A 13178-nucleotide genomic window follows, 5' to 3' on the forward strand; every position below is an offset into this window, starting at 1 on the left:
AAACATTTTTTTTTTTCTGTCAGTAAATACCCAATACAGCCCAATTCCTCTTCTTTGTCTGGTAAAAAGCCTAGGCTAATGGCATCATGCACAGCTCTCTCTCTCTCTCCCTCCCTCTCTCTCTCTCTCTCTCTCTCTCTCTCTCTCTCTCTCTCTCTCTCTCTCTCTCGTGAGAGTATGCCAGCAAGGGAAGAGGTGAGTCATAGGAGAGCCAATGAGAGCTGCAGAGCTTGAGGGGGCTGAATGAGGGCAGAGATAATAGGAGACTGCAGAGATCCATGAGTATTCATCAGGAGAGGAGAAATGTGCAGGCAAGCCTTGGTGTGAGTGAGTGTGTCTGTCTGTATATATGTGTATGTGTGTGTGTCTGTATGTATATACAGTATGTGTGTGTAAATGTGTGTGTCAGTATATATGTGTATGTCTGTGTGCCTCTGTGTAAATTCAGGAAGTGAACAGGCAGCAGCTTCAGTTGCCCACAGTTAAAATGGCTGCAGCCAGACTTGATGGAGGGAGATTTCTGCAGCATCTTTGGCACGTACAGAATCACAGTATGTATAAAATAATATGCAAAGTGGTTGGAGGGAAGCTTCAGAATGGCAAATATTTTTTTATTACAAATTATGAATTATGTGAGCAGACTGCAGTTCCTCTTTAATTTATGTGACTTCAACTGTCGCCAATAAAAAAAAAAAAAAATTAAATTAAAAATAAATTAAAATAAAATGTAGCTACATGTCAACTTTACGGACGGTGGCGTATAATACTATTTAGCATTATTATTTCCTGGTGGCACAATAGTAATAATGCCTCAAAGATGTTCACAAACTTTCAGCCTCTGACAATTACCATCCATAGTGCAGGCAGATGATACTCGGTTCTAATTTGCACCTTTGGCTTTTTTTTTTTTTGTCTAATTTTCTGTTCAGCTTTTAATAAGCCGGGCTGTCTTATGCTTTAACACTGCGGATATTATAACTGGTAATATGTCATTTTGGGTATGTACAGTCATTTAATTTCATTCTCACTAGTCTCTTAGCCAGGCTGGAGCTGTTAGGGAGAGGTGCTGAAACAATTTCTTAGTTCAGTTTCAATTATAAGTCTGCATAAATCATTTCCTGACTTCACAATGTAAAATATTATATCAGTATAATTTTATTTTTAAATCTCCACCTTCTGTTATTAAAAAGCCATCCTTGAGCCCCACACGGTGACTTTGCCCAGGCTGAGATGATGTCATCAGTCTGCTGACATCACATTCGACGGGGAGCAGTGCCATCTTATGAGCATTATAGGCCCCCGGGCAATGCAGTGCACTGGGGCCCCACCTATACAATCACCCACGAGAATAAAAATGCAAATTATCGATAAGGCAATATTTATTGGTACAGCAGTGCAAAGCTAATGACAGCTTCCAAGTTCGGCGGCTGGGTCCGGTGGTCACACACGCGGACAGGAGTCAGATTTGACTATCCTATGTGTGATTGTTCCCGTGGAGGCGGACATGCATTCCTGCAGTTGTGGGCTTCCCCTCCACGGCCCAAGTGACCCAAGTGACAAGTGCCCAAGTGACAGCAGCGCAGGGCCGACAGGCGCTTGCCACCCGCTAAGTTTGGAGGCGGGATGCACACGGGAATTGGGACTAATGCTTGGCTGGGGCTGGGTCGCTGGGCAGGTGGGGCCCCCGGGCAACTTCCCAGCTTGCCCATTCGGTAAGATGGCCCTGACGGGGAGTAATACCTGGTGAATGTGATCCATGCAAGTGAATAGGGCCTAACTGCAACCACCCCCACAACCAAATGCAATTCACAAGGTTTTGGCACTTTTTTTGGGGGGTTTTAGGGATTAAAACAGACGGTGAGGTGCCTCCTCTCTGCCTATTAAATGCCCTCTGAAAAAACAATCCAATGTGAATCGCTCTTCAGAGGGCTACTGCAAGTTTAAACTAGCCAACTAGTCCTAAGGCTCCATTTACACCTCTGCAGGAGCAACAGAGCACGCAGGTTTTTGTGTGTCGTGTTTAGGGAAGCCTATTCATTTTAATCGGTGGCTCGATATATTGAAAAATGTATAAAAGTTCAAGACCCTTGTAGAAAAATTGCGCTGCACCAAAAATGCATTGTACTTTGTTATCAAGTTTGGAGCAGGTGAACCAGCATTAAAGTGCATGTGCCAGCAAGGTGTGTGGGGATGCCCAGCAACCCCTTCAGCACAGCACCCCGGGCACATGTCCCTTCTGGCTCACGACCTGGTAGATGAACAAACTATAGTAAACTCTCTTGACATATTAAGCATCACCACAATTACTTGTGCATATTTTTTTTTTTGCACACATGAAAAAATATTCATTTTAGGTTTGAAGATTAGTTCAGGGCCCTAAACGTATATCTTATTTGGAGGTGAAACAAACAAAAGTAAAATTCCCAGTTCAATTTGCTAGCAGTTTGCTTACCAACCAGATTAACCTGTCTAACAGTTTGCGTCAAAACAGGGGTTTAGTTAGCACACATTTGCAAACGCATGTGAAAGCTGCAGGGCCACTCCACGGCACCCTGTATATCTGCAGTCCTAACTCTAATGAATTTATGAGAGTCTCCACAGTGGAAGCACATGCAAGCTAATGGATAGATAGGGGGCAGGTGAGCCTGGAGGTGGCCCATCCCTCCTAAAGGTAATTGGGGGCACAATGGATGCCCAGCTGATGGCATTACAGCAAAGGCATCCAGTATGTCCACTCACCAGTACACATTAACAACAAAGAAAATGGCCTCTGCCCCCACCTATTACTGGCCTTCATAGCAAAGAACACATGGAAGGCCAACGCACATGAAACAAACAAAAGTAAAATTCCCAGTTCAATTTGCTAGCCAGTTTGCTTACCAACCAGATTAACCCGTCTAACAGTTTGCGTCAAAACAGGGGTTTAGTTAGCACACGTTTGCAAACGCATGTGAAAGCTGCAGGGCCACTTCACGGCTCACCTGCCCCCTATCTATCCATTAGCTTGCATGTGCTTCCACTGTGAAGACTCTTATAAATTCATTAGAGTTAGGACTGCAGGTATACAGGGAGCCGTGAAGTGGCCCTGCAGCTTTCACATGCGTTTGCAAATGTGTGCTAACTAAACCCCTGTTTTGACGCAAACTGTTAGACAGGTTAATCTGGTTGGTAAGCAAACTGGCTAGCAAATTGAACTGGGAATTTTACTTTTGTTTGTTTCATGTGCGTTGGCCTTCCATGTGTTCTTTGCTATGAAGGCCAGTAATAGGTGGGGGTAGAGGCCATTTTCTTCTTTGATCTTATTTGGAGACCCTGGAGAATAAAATGGTGGTAAGTAAAAATTTTTGTATGTCAAATGATTTTAGTGTAACAGTTTATCAAACGTGAATTTTCCATTAAAATACACTCCAGATAAATTTTGTGCACCCAAGTGCAATATGTCACCCAACTTTTTGATAAAATATAGAAGATAAGGTTACACCAAGTAAATAGATTACATGATAGAGAGATACAAACTAACTATGAGACTTTTATTCCTCTGCAGATCAATGATGAAGGATAAGCTTCCATCTGCATATTATGTCAGCAAGCCAACAGCCAAAAAATACTTTTTTTTTTCTTAAAATAGAATTATTAACAATTGTTCCTATTTGACCCCCTTTTAACCATTAGTTTATTCTAATCAGCCCTAATGAACTCCTTATTCCCTTTTTTCCCCATAACTATAATGTTAATATTTTCCTATTTCTATTTAGTATTACTAATTTTCTAATCATTAATATTTAGGGCTCTTTCACACGGTCCGCCTCCGTAGGCAGATCCGTGTTGCTCAGTGGGGATCGATCCGCGATCCCCGCTGAGCCGGCGAATGACAGCTCCGTCTCCGCTTGCAGAGCGGAGAGGGAAGTGTCTCAGCCCCCGCTGCCCTCTATGGGGGATCGAATGAGAGCGGACCGCCTGTCCGCTCTCACCCGATCCGATCCGATTACTGAACGGATGGAAAAATAGGATTTCACGGACAGGATCGGATACGGATGGCAGCGGGTGTCAGCGGAGGTGTCTCCGCTGACACCCGCTGCCCCATAGAGCTTCATGGAGGATCTGATCAGATCCGCCTAAAAAACTGACAGGCGGATCTGATCGGATCGCCCGTGTGAAAGAGCCCTTAAACCTCTTTGTTTGTTTGTTTGTTTGTTTTGTGCATTGTTTTATAGTCAGTTCACGGCGACACGACTCTGTACTACTTCAGGGGTGACTTGTGCATTGCCATGCACCACGACTTCGGAGCGACTTGCATGGACTTCACATAATGGAAGTCTATGCAAGTCGCTCCGAGGTCGCCCCGAAGTAGTACAGGACCCTTTTTCTAAGTCGGAGCGACTTGTGTCGCTCCTATTAGAACGGCTCCTGTAGCACTGCATGGACCGCGAGGGAGGGCGACTTGTCAGGCTGACGAGTCGCCTGACAAGTCGCGCTAGTGTGGACCGAGTCTTAGAGTCACGTTAAAAAAGGGGCAAAACTGAAAGCAAAAAAAAAAAAAAGTCTAAGTTATATTTGTAGATAGATTCATTTGTAAATATTTTTGCGGAATGATAATTTTTACAGAATAATGGTGTGAATACACGATTAGAATTTCGCCCGATCATTCGACCACCGACTTTTGAAAAAGTATTTGTCGGTCGAAAACGTTGCCAACATACACGGTCCGAATATCGCCCGACCGTTGCCCCCCGACCATCGAAACAGTGTTCGTCGGTCGAAAACGTTGCCAACATTAACATATTATACAGATTTAAACTGAACAACCTCAACACCAACGTATAGAATATCGTTCTTTCGCAAACGAGACAAATTTTTCGTGTTTTTCAAACGGTATTTTTCGTTCTCAATATCGATATCGCTCATTGATGGCTGGGCATTAACGAGTAGAATATCGGCCGATCGCTCGCTGAACGGAAATTTTCGGCCGATTTTCATATCGTGTATTCCAGCCATTAGGCTTGGTTCACGCATACAACATTGCTGTTGCAGCAGTGTGAGCCAAGCCTAAAGGTTCATTGGTTTTACAACATACAAAATACAGGAAGACATTCCATACGCCATGGCGCTCTTTCCTCTGTCTAATGGAGACCATACATGGTGCTATAAAACAATCAATCTACTGTAAATCAATCGACCTCATACATTGAGCTAAAAATGGATTGCATGGCAAACTAAATTTGATCTGTGCTCTCCATGTGTGTGTCCTGAGTTTTGATTGATTCCCTACATAAATCGATCATATCAAGTCAATTGGATGGAAGCACATACATTATTTTGTGCTCAAGAGCACCTAGAGGTGGTGAACTTTGGGAGTAGCTTACGGTGCAAAAAAAGACACCATTGATTTAGCCTAACCATCACCACTATCTCACTATCTGTTGCCCAATGGAGGCTGTTATAGCGGGAAAGTAGAGGGAGTGGTGGGGGGGGGGGGGCAAATCCATATTTATTCCCATGGTTGGTTTTGGAATGATAGCTTATATCCTGAAGGTGCAATGTGCTGGAGAGCTCTCTTGTGGAATTCTGAACACACAACTTCCCCAGGTGACATCACTTGCACCTTCCAGGGGCCTTATGAGCCAGGCCAAGGTAATTTATTTATTTTGTTTTTAATTTTTTTTTTGGTTTTTTTAGCACCGGGTCTTTTTTTTTTTTTTTTATAGGCATTAAAAGGCAATAGGACTTTGGGGGATAAACAGGTTTCAGTAAAGTGAACCTTGCTGTCCACCTAAAATACACCCAAACAAAATGGCATAATAGATTTTTTTAATGCACCCTTATAAAATAAAACACTTTCTAAATAAAGAAAAAAGGAGTAGACTCTTATTTTTTCAAGCAGCTCAGTGGGTGAAACTAAAAGTTACCGTTTCAACTAAAGCCCCGTACACACGTACTGAATGTCGGCCGAACGATCGGCCGTCTTTTGTCCGGTGCTGTCCTGTCGGTTGAAAAGTGCAAATGACTGCACACGAATTTTGTCGGTCAACAACAGCCGACTGCAGAAGTGATGTCATGTGATGGTTAACTTTCCGTGTGTTTTTTCTTTTCTGAGCATGCCCAGTCTTGCTAATCTGCTGTTTGTCGGCCGAATTCTGTACTGACTGGCGAACAATCGGCCGTTCTGGTGACGGCCAACAAAGTCTGCACGACAGATTCTGTTCAGCCGAAAATGCGCTGTCGGCTGTCGGAAGCATCATACTAACAAGCCGACAATCAGCCGATCGGTCGTCGGCCGAATATTTACGGCCGACAATCGGTACGTGTGTACGGGACTTTAGTTTTAGCTGAAATCATTCCACACCACCCCATGTAAAGTAATCAAGCAGCAATCCTCCCCCTCCCCCCCAAAAAAATGTAAAAAAAATCACAAAAGCTTTTATTTATTGCCATCTAAATTCACAATTAGTATAATTATACCCAAAGTGACCCAAAGTACCCAAAGTGATAGAAAGTGTGTCCAAATAATTGGATCCTAGTTGCAGGTGTGCGTGTTCGTAAGTTCTACACCATTATTAAATGGTCATTTTAATCCAAAATATCTTCTTTGGTTTGCACAGTTTGCTGACAGAAATAACTGCATGCCGTATAATGAAGACAATGTCCTGAATATGAAATTGTGGCAGGACATACTGACGTATACCTTCCCAGCTGCAGTGTCCTAGAAGCATTCATCATACTGTCTGGAAGAACCAGCGTCTGCATTTTTTTATATCAACCAATCAGATCTGAGCTTAAGTGTACCTGTTAAAAGGAAAAATATAAAAGTTTTAGGTCAATGCTATATTATTATTTTTTTTTTTTACGTTTATATATTTTTAGATTGTTGTTTTTTTTTGTTTTTGTTTTTTTTAGTTATATATGGTAAACAATGTATTTATATTTTTATCTTGTTTTGTTTTTTAATTAATATATTGTTAAACATTATATACTGGTATATTTTTTTATATTTATGTTTTGTTAAACATTGTATATATTTTGTATATTACTAAACTTTGTTAATAGTGTTATCTCAAGCAGTGTTATTAGTTCTGTCCAGTTTTCTCTGTGGACTACAGAACCACCCCTCCCCTCCTTCTACCTGTATGTCCATCCCACGAAGATGAGAAAAGGGGGAGATTTTCTGTAGTCCTACACATTACCTGTCCTAGGGTGTCAATGCTGCTCCTCCATAGATACAGAGGAGAGAGTGAGCTTAGAAAAGGAAGTCTGTTACTGCCAGGCTCACCGGGTAAAAAGAAAAGAAAAAAAGCCATAAGAAAAACTAATGCAGCAACCACATCCAACATTAGTTAAACTGCAATATATTACATTCCTATTCTTGTGTTTAGATATGCTTTATTGTATTTGTAAAGGCAGATTGTTTTTTACCATCATGCTTTCTAATCATGACTGTAAAATACCTGTATACATCTCCCCCATAGCCCCCCCTAAAAACATACCTGAGCCTGATCTCGATCCAGTGATGTACACGAGAGCCGGGGCTCTGGCTCAGGAGGGGGGCGGGCATGGTTCGGAAGCAAGCACGCATAAGTGCCCCCATAGCAAGTGGCTTGCTATGGGGGCACTCCGAGGGGGGTAGGAGCCAGCAGCGCCGAGGGAGGTACCCAAAAGAGGGGAATCGGGGCTGCTCTTTGCAAAACCAATGTACAGAGCAGGTATGTATGACTACTTACTTCAATTTAAAAAAAAACAAAGCTTTACAATCGCTTTGAAGAGGAAGTAAAGTCTGCTTTTTTTTCTTACCTGCAAAGTAAAGGCACATTGTGTGATACTTACCTTCCAAGGAAGCCCTCGTCATCCCTGCTGGAGGCCCATCCATCTTCGCCCATCTTCCTTCCAGGTCCACAGACTCCGGCTGTGCCAAAGCGGCGTGACGTCAATCCCGCGAAAGCGAGTGGGAGCCGCCAGTCACGGCACAGGGCTCTCAAGAAATGGCACGGGCGGCCGTTCCTTCAGAGCGCATGCACCAATGATGTCATCGTCACAGTATACAGTAAAAGTCTCCTAAATGGTGCACATTTAGGAGATATTTACAATACCTTTTTAAAGGCTTATCTGTAGGTACAAACATTATAGGGAAGTTTACAACCACTTTAACCTCCGACTTGCTTCTGTGCTTGAGTTCTATCGCCATTTGGCCAGCTATCCCCTTTAGGGCCCATTGACATTTCCCAATTCGATGCAATAACGCATATTTCTGCAAAGCATATTAATACACGTTACATGTGATAGAGCTTTCCAGTGCTATTTGCTTTGAATGATACCTCAACACGCTATGGCAATGCATCTTTAATGCACGTGTTGCAGTGAACTACAACACATATAATACTATGCCTGGTGGTGCACTGTGCTGCCAAAACTGGAGCATAGCCATTATTAGGGATGTTCTGGTGAATTGCCAACCTTTTTATTTGAATGGGCTGCCTTAACACCAATGTGCGTTGATGTTCCTAAAAAAGCAACCATTGTTTGAGACAAATTTATCAAGCAGTGAATCTAACATTCAGCAAATATTTTCTGCAGCAGAAAGAGTCTTCCAGGTCCATGTGCTTTCATTGATGGGTATTTGTTTGATTTTCCTCTAAAGATGAGCTCAGTTCGGTGCAAATTCAGTACAAGCCCAGTTCAGCAGCTGTTGCATGACCACATCCCAATAACATTGACCAAATATGTAAATGTGGCCGTACTAGGTCAATGATGTCACTAGCACCCACGCCCCCTTGTGTACATGAAGCTTTGGGGTGGGGAATGCCCTGGCCGCAGCTAAGCGTTGAAAGGGAACCAATTAGGTGACAGAACCCAGTTTATTCATTTTCTCCTCCAGAGAATGTTGGATGAAAGTCACATTCACTACTTTTGTGTTGGTGGCCACTTTTTTTTTTTTTTTATCCAAACTAGTCTAAGTTTTTGAAGAACTTGTCTCAGAACAGATTTGGTTTCACTAGGTATTTTGTTTATGAGACAAATATGTTCCCTCTGTAAACATTTAATAAACCGATAATTTAATCTTCATCTCTTCTTAATGAGATTTTTATTGAAATGATTGTTGGCTGGCAAAGTGGCGCATTACTAATCTCTTTGTGTGAAAACTGAAAACTTCATTTCATTTCACAGATCATTCTTTTCAATTAACCCCCAAAGAGATTAGATCTCTCCGGAATACAGGAGGTGTTTTCACTGTCATGATGTCACAATTATGGGTCGGTTTGCAATTAAGAAGAAATTGAGCATGATGCGTCTAGAGAAAACCGTCAAGGAACTTCGGAACAATTTTTTAACTACTTCAGATCCCACACCCCTATGGGAACGAGCAAAATCTAAATTTCTTGCTATGGGCAGATTTATGCATTTCAAATTACATTAAAATTGGGATTTTGACATGTTCATGCTATTATTTGTTGAGCGATCTCATTAAAGATAGCAGCAAGGGTGTGTGCTCCCTGGTCCGGCACCGTCCTGATTTCTTTTGCCTTTTCTTCCCCTACCTTCTCTCTACTTTTATTTTTCTTAGCTTCTTCTCTGTTTCTATCTTGGTTACAATGACGTACACCTAAGACATGTACTATTACTCTATTGACCTTTGGCCAACTTCAACAAACCATGGACACCCTGTACCTAGGTGAAGTTGTAGATAGTGTTTGGTTTGCACCCCATGATCTTACAATGTAGTGTTTTGTAAATCCAGTCTACAAATGTTGCTTTATTCCCCTTATGGAACATTGCATATAATTAGGGGAATGAAGCAATGTTGGTAGTCTGGATTTGCAAAACACTACTTTGCAAGATGGTAGGAAGGGGCAGAGTCCTCCAGCAATGCACAGTACTTCAGGGATTGATGCTGGACATTTACACATCTGTCCTGATCCTTAAAAAAGCACAGAAGCAAGAATGGTGCACCAATTACATAGTAGGAATCCAAATATGTTTTATTAAAACAGATCCATTCTAAACAAACTGTCAACACATTTCAGAGCATGGCTGTAGCAGCTGCTGAGGAGCCTACCTGTGCACATAGTATTATTTATTCACTCCACTGCTTATTCCCAGAGTTCAACTCATTCTCATCAACACATGTTAAGTCTTCATGAACAGGGCATCCTCTGACCCCTAAAATGCATTTGAAGTTTGTTTGGAACAGATCAATATGCAGGAGGTTAAGGGAGTGATGGTTGACATTTCCTCCATGTTCCCCTCCTCGTTGATCTCCAAGTGTAGGTCCCATAGGAGGCCTACCCCGAGATGGGTTTTTCTGGGCTACGCTAGGCACCTTAGTAACGATATAGGGCCCCATCCATGCGCCTACAGCGTAATTCATGCGTGCACTTCCTTAACTCTTCCTCTTCTGTACCTGTGCACAGGTTGGGGACCTCTGCAGTGCTCATCTGCTCCCATTACCATGTAGAGAGTGCCGACAACAACTCCTCCTGCCAGAGGCTATCCCACCTGTCACATGTACACACTTACAACAGGCTGCTAGAGGAACCATCATTACCCTTGGTAACTTTGTTTTTATACTGCATTACACTGCACTCTTGTACTGACCCAACTCTGAACCATGTATGCCAGTTACCTGCCTTACACCTCTTTTGTAACTTCAGACCAGGCAAGGAAAAATGTTCAAAAACTTTACTGGAAGCTTGCAGCATACAGAACACAGTGCACATTTCTTCCTAACATCCCTAATCCCTAACTCAGGCTTTGTAGCTGCCCCTGCATACCTGCACAGGAATAAGATCATTATGGCAGATTTCCAGAACTGGTGTTTTTCCTGTACTCTGTAGAAGGCTCTTTATCCATGGGTGCTCAAACTTTGGCAGTAGGCTGGATGGATGGAATCCGGTAATGGCAACATGTCCTGCATTATGTGCACTCCAGATCGGACCTCCGTCCCATTTGTATACAGCACAGGACCAGTAGATGGGACCCAAGAAAGTCCACCAAGAAAAACCCAGGAAGCATATTAACTCTAACCCTCTTGGCTGGGGCAGCGTTAAACTTAACCTGCTTACATGTATATTAGGACATCTTGGTTTTGGTGCATTTTTGCTTCTGTGGTTCTCATTTGAAATGTTCTTCTAGCACAATGTTTCTAACCTCAATTCTCAAGTACTGCCAAAGGTTTGTGTTTTTAGGTTTTCCTTCACTTTGCACGAGTGGTTTAAATAAATGTCAATGGCTTGGTATTAATTACAGTTATTTTATGTAAGGAAAATTCTCAAAACATGGCCTGTTGGGGTTACTTGGGAAGTGAGACTGGGATCCACTGCTGTAGAACCTTTGGTATGCGTGAACTGACTACCTAATTGCTTATGCATTTTAAGACATAAAACTCCACACCGAACCCTTGGGAATGTTTTTCCACAGTACTATTACCTCTCCTGCTTCGTCTGGCCATCTCTCCTCCTTCATCTGTCCATTATGAAGGACCCCCACTCTGTGGAGTTTTTATTTTCCATTATGCCGAAAGCAACAGCAAAAGCCCAAGGTGGATGGGGGCAATCTAAATGCCAAAATGGGACAAAAGAACTGCTTGAGCCCCAAAGAGATATAACAAACTACCAAGTTGTTCAGTTCCTGACCCCCAGGTCATGGTCTGCTCCATTTTCTTGGGTCACTCGCTCGCTGCAGACCCTTAATCTGCTACAGTGTCTCCCAACTCCCATAATTGACTGCGGTGCCCCTCAACCCTCTATACCACCCCAAGGCTCTCTGAGAGTCCTTAGCCCCCACACCATAGTGCCTCCAACCTCCCACAGTGCCACCCAGCCTCCCGTGGTGCCCCATAGCCTGCTTCAGAGCCTCCAGACTAAAATGACCCAACCTCCAACTATGTCCTACAGTGCCTTCCAACCTCCCACAGTGCCTCCTAATCCTCCCACAGTGCCCTCCAGTCTCCCACAGTGACCCTGCAAAACGCCCAGCCTGATGAGACCCCAGTCTTTTCCAGAAACTGCATCCCCTACAGGGCCACCAAGTTTGCTGCAGAGTCCTAACCCCCTCTAGAACACCCATCTCCAAAGAAACCCCCAACACCATCCAGAGACTTCTAGCCAGTGCTGTATCTTGGCCTAGGCCAACAAGGCCCAGGCCTAGGGCGGCACTTTACAGGGGGGGGCAGCAAAAAGCTGCACCCTGCACGAAAAAAAAAAACAGCCTCCTCCTGGCATGAAAAGGGTCCCCGCCGGCTTGCGCTACCCTTTTTGTATAGTGCCAGTCTTATGTGGTGAATTGGGCCGGGAGGCAAATCAGTCTGGTACCCCCATAAAGCGGTCACGCTGCTACCTACCAGTATGATAATACCGTCCGGTCAGGACATTTTGACAGACCGCAGGCCGCCGACCACACTTAATACAACTGGCCCGACGGCCGCCAATGCTAATAAGTGTGGCACTGCAGCCAAATGCTCTGCTTCTCTCCTCTGCCCCCAGGCACTGATGGGCACTAATATGCTGCACTGATGGGCACCGATGAGGCTGAACTTAGGGGCACCGATGAGGCTGAACTTATGGGCACAGATGAGGCTGAACTTATGGGAACCGATGAGGCTGAACTTATGGGAACCGATGAGGCTGCACTGATAGACTGTGGTTGTGGTCTGTGGTTTACAGATGACAGGGCGGGCCATAAACAGGAAGGGGTGTGTCCTTTACAGGAAGGGGTGGGTCATATTTAAATTAGGGGGTGCACAAGTTTAGTCAGGCCTAGGGCAGCACAAAATCTAAATACGCCACTGCTTCTAGCATTTCAATAAATACTGTATTTTCCACTCCCAGACAAGAATTTACTTAAGGTATTATGGGACTCTTTCGTGCTCTATCTAAAACTGAATAAAAGGTTTTAAGTGACTGTTAAATATATAGACTGTATATATTTTCTTGTAGTTGCATCTACAATGAGTTTCACATTCCTGTAGCAGCCTTGTCAGATCAAAGCCACCTGCTCATCTTTCATATAAGAGGCTATCACTCTTCTCTGGACTGTGTCTAACTTCTTCCACCCGAGACCCCATAATGGACCTTTGATAGACTTTTATGTGGGGTGTATGTCATATTTGATATATGTGGATACCAGAAGCCTTGCAAGGGAGCCTTCTACGCAGCAATCCGGAACACAGCACAACGCCGATAATTATATTG

At 43.5% G+C, this 13178-nt stretch overlaps 1 long non-coding RNA gene across 1 annotated transcript in view; it reads right to left on the minus strand.

Moving 5' to 3' along the window:
* LOC309567784 overlaps positions 1-13178 on the minus strand; it is a 31451-nt gene that overhangs the window by 5119 nt on the left and 13154 nt on the right. The window contains exon 2 of the long non-coding RNA XR_014225961.1: positions 6683-6783. This is a non-coding gene — a long non-coding RNA (uncharacterized lncRNA). The remainder of the gene's footprint in view (positions 1-6682; positions 6784-13178) is intronic.

This window comes from Pelophylax lessonae (assembly GCF_965119305.1).
Source record: "Pelophylax lessonae genome assembly, chromosome: 12".
NCBI classification, from domain to species: domain Eukaryota; kingdom Metazoa; phylum Chordata; class Amphibia; order Anura; family Ranidae; genus Pelophylax; species Pelophylax lessonae.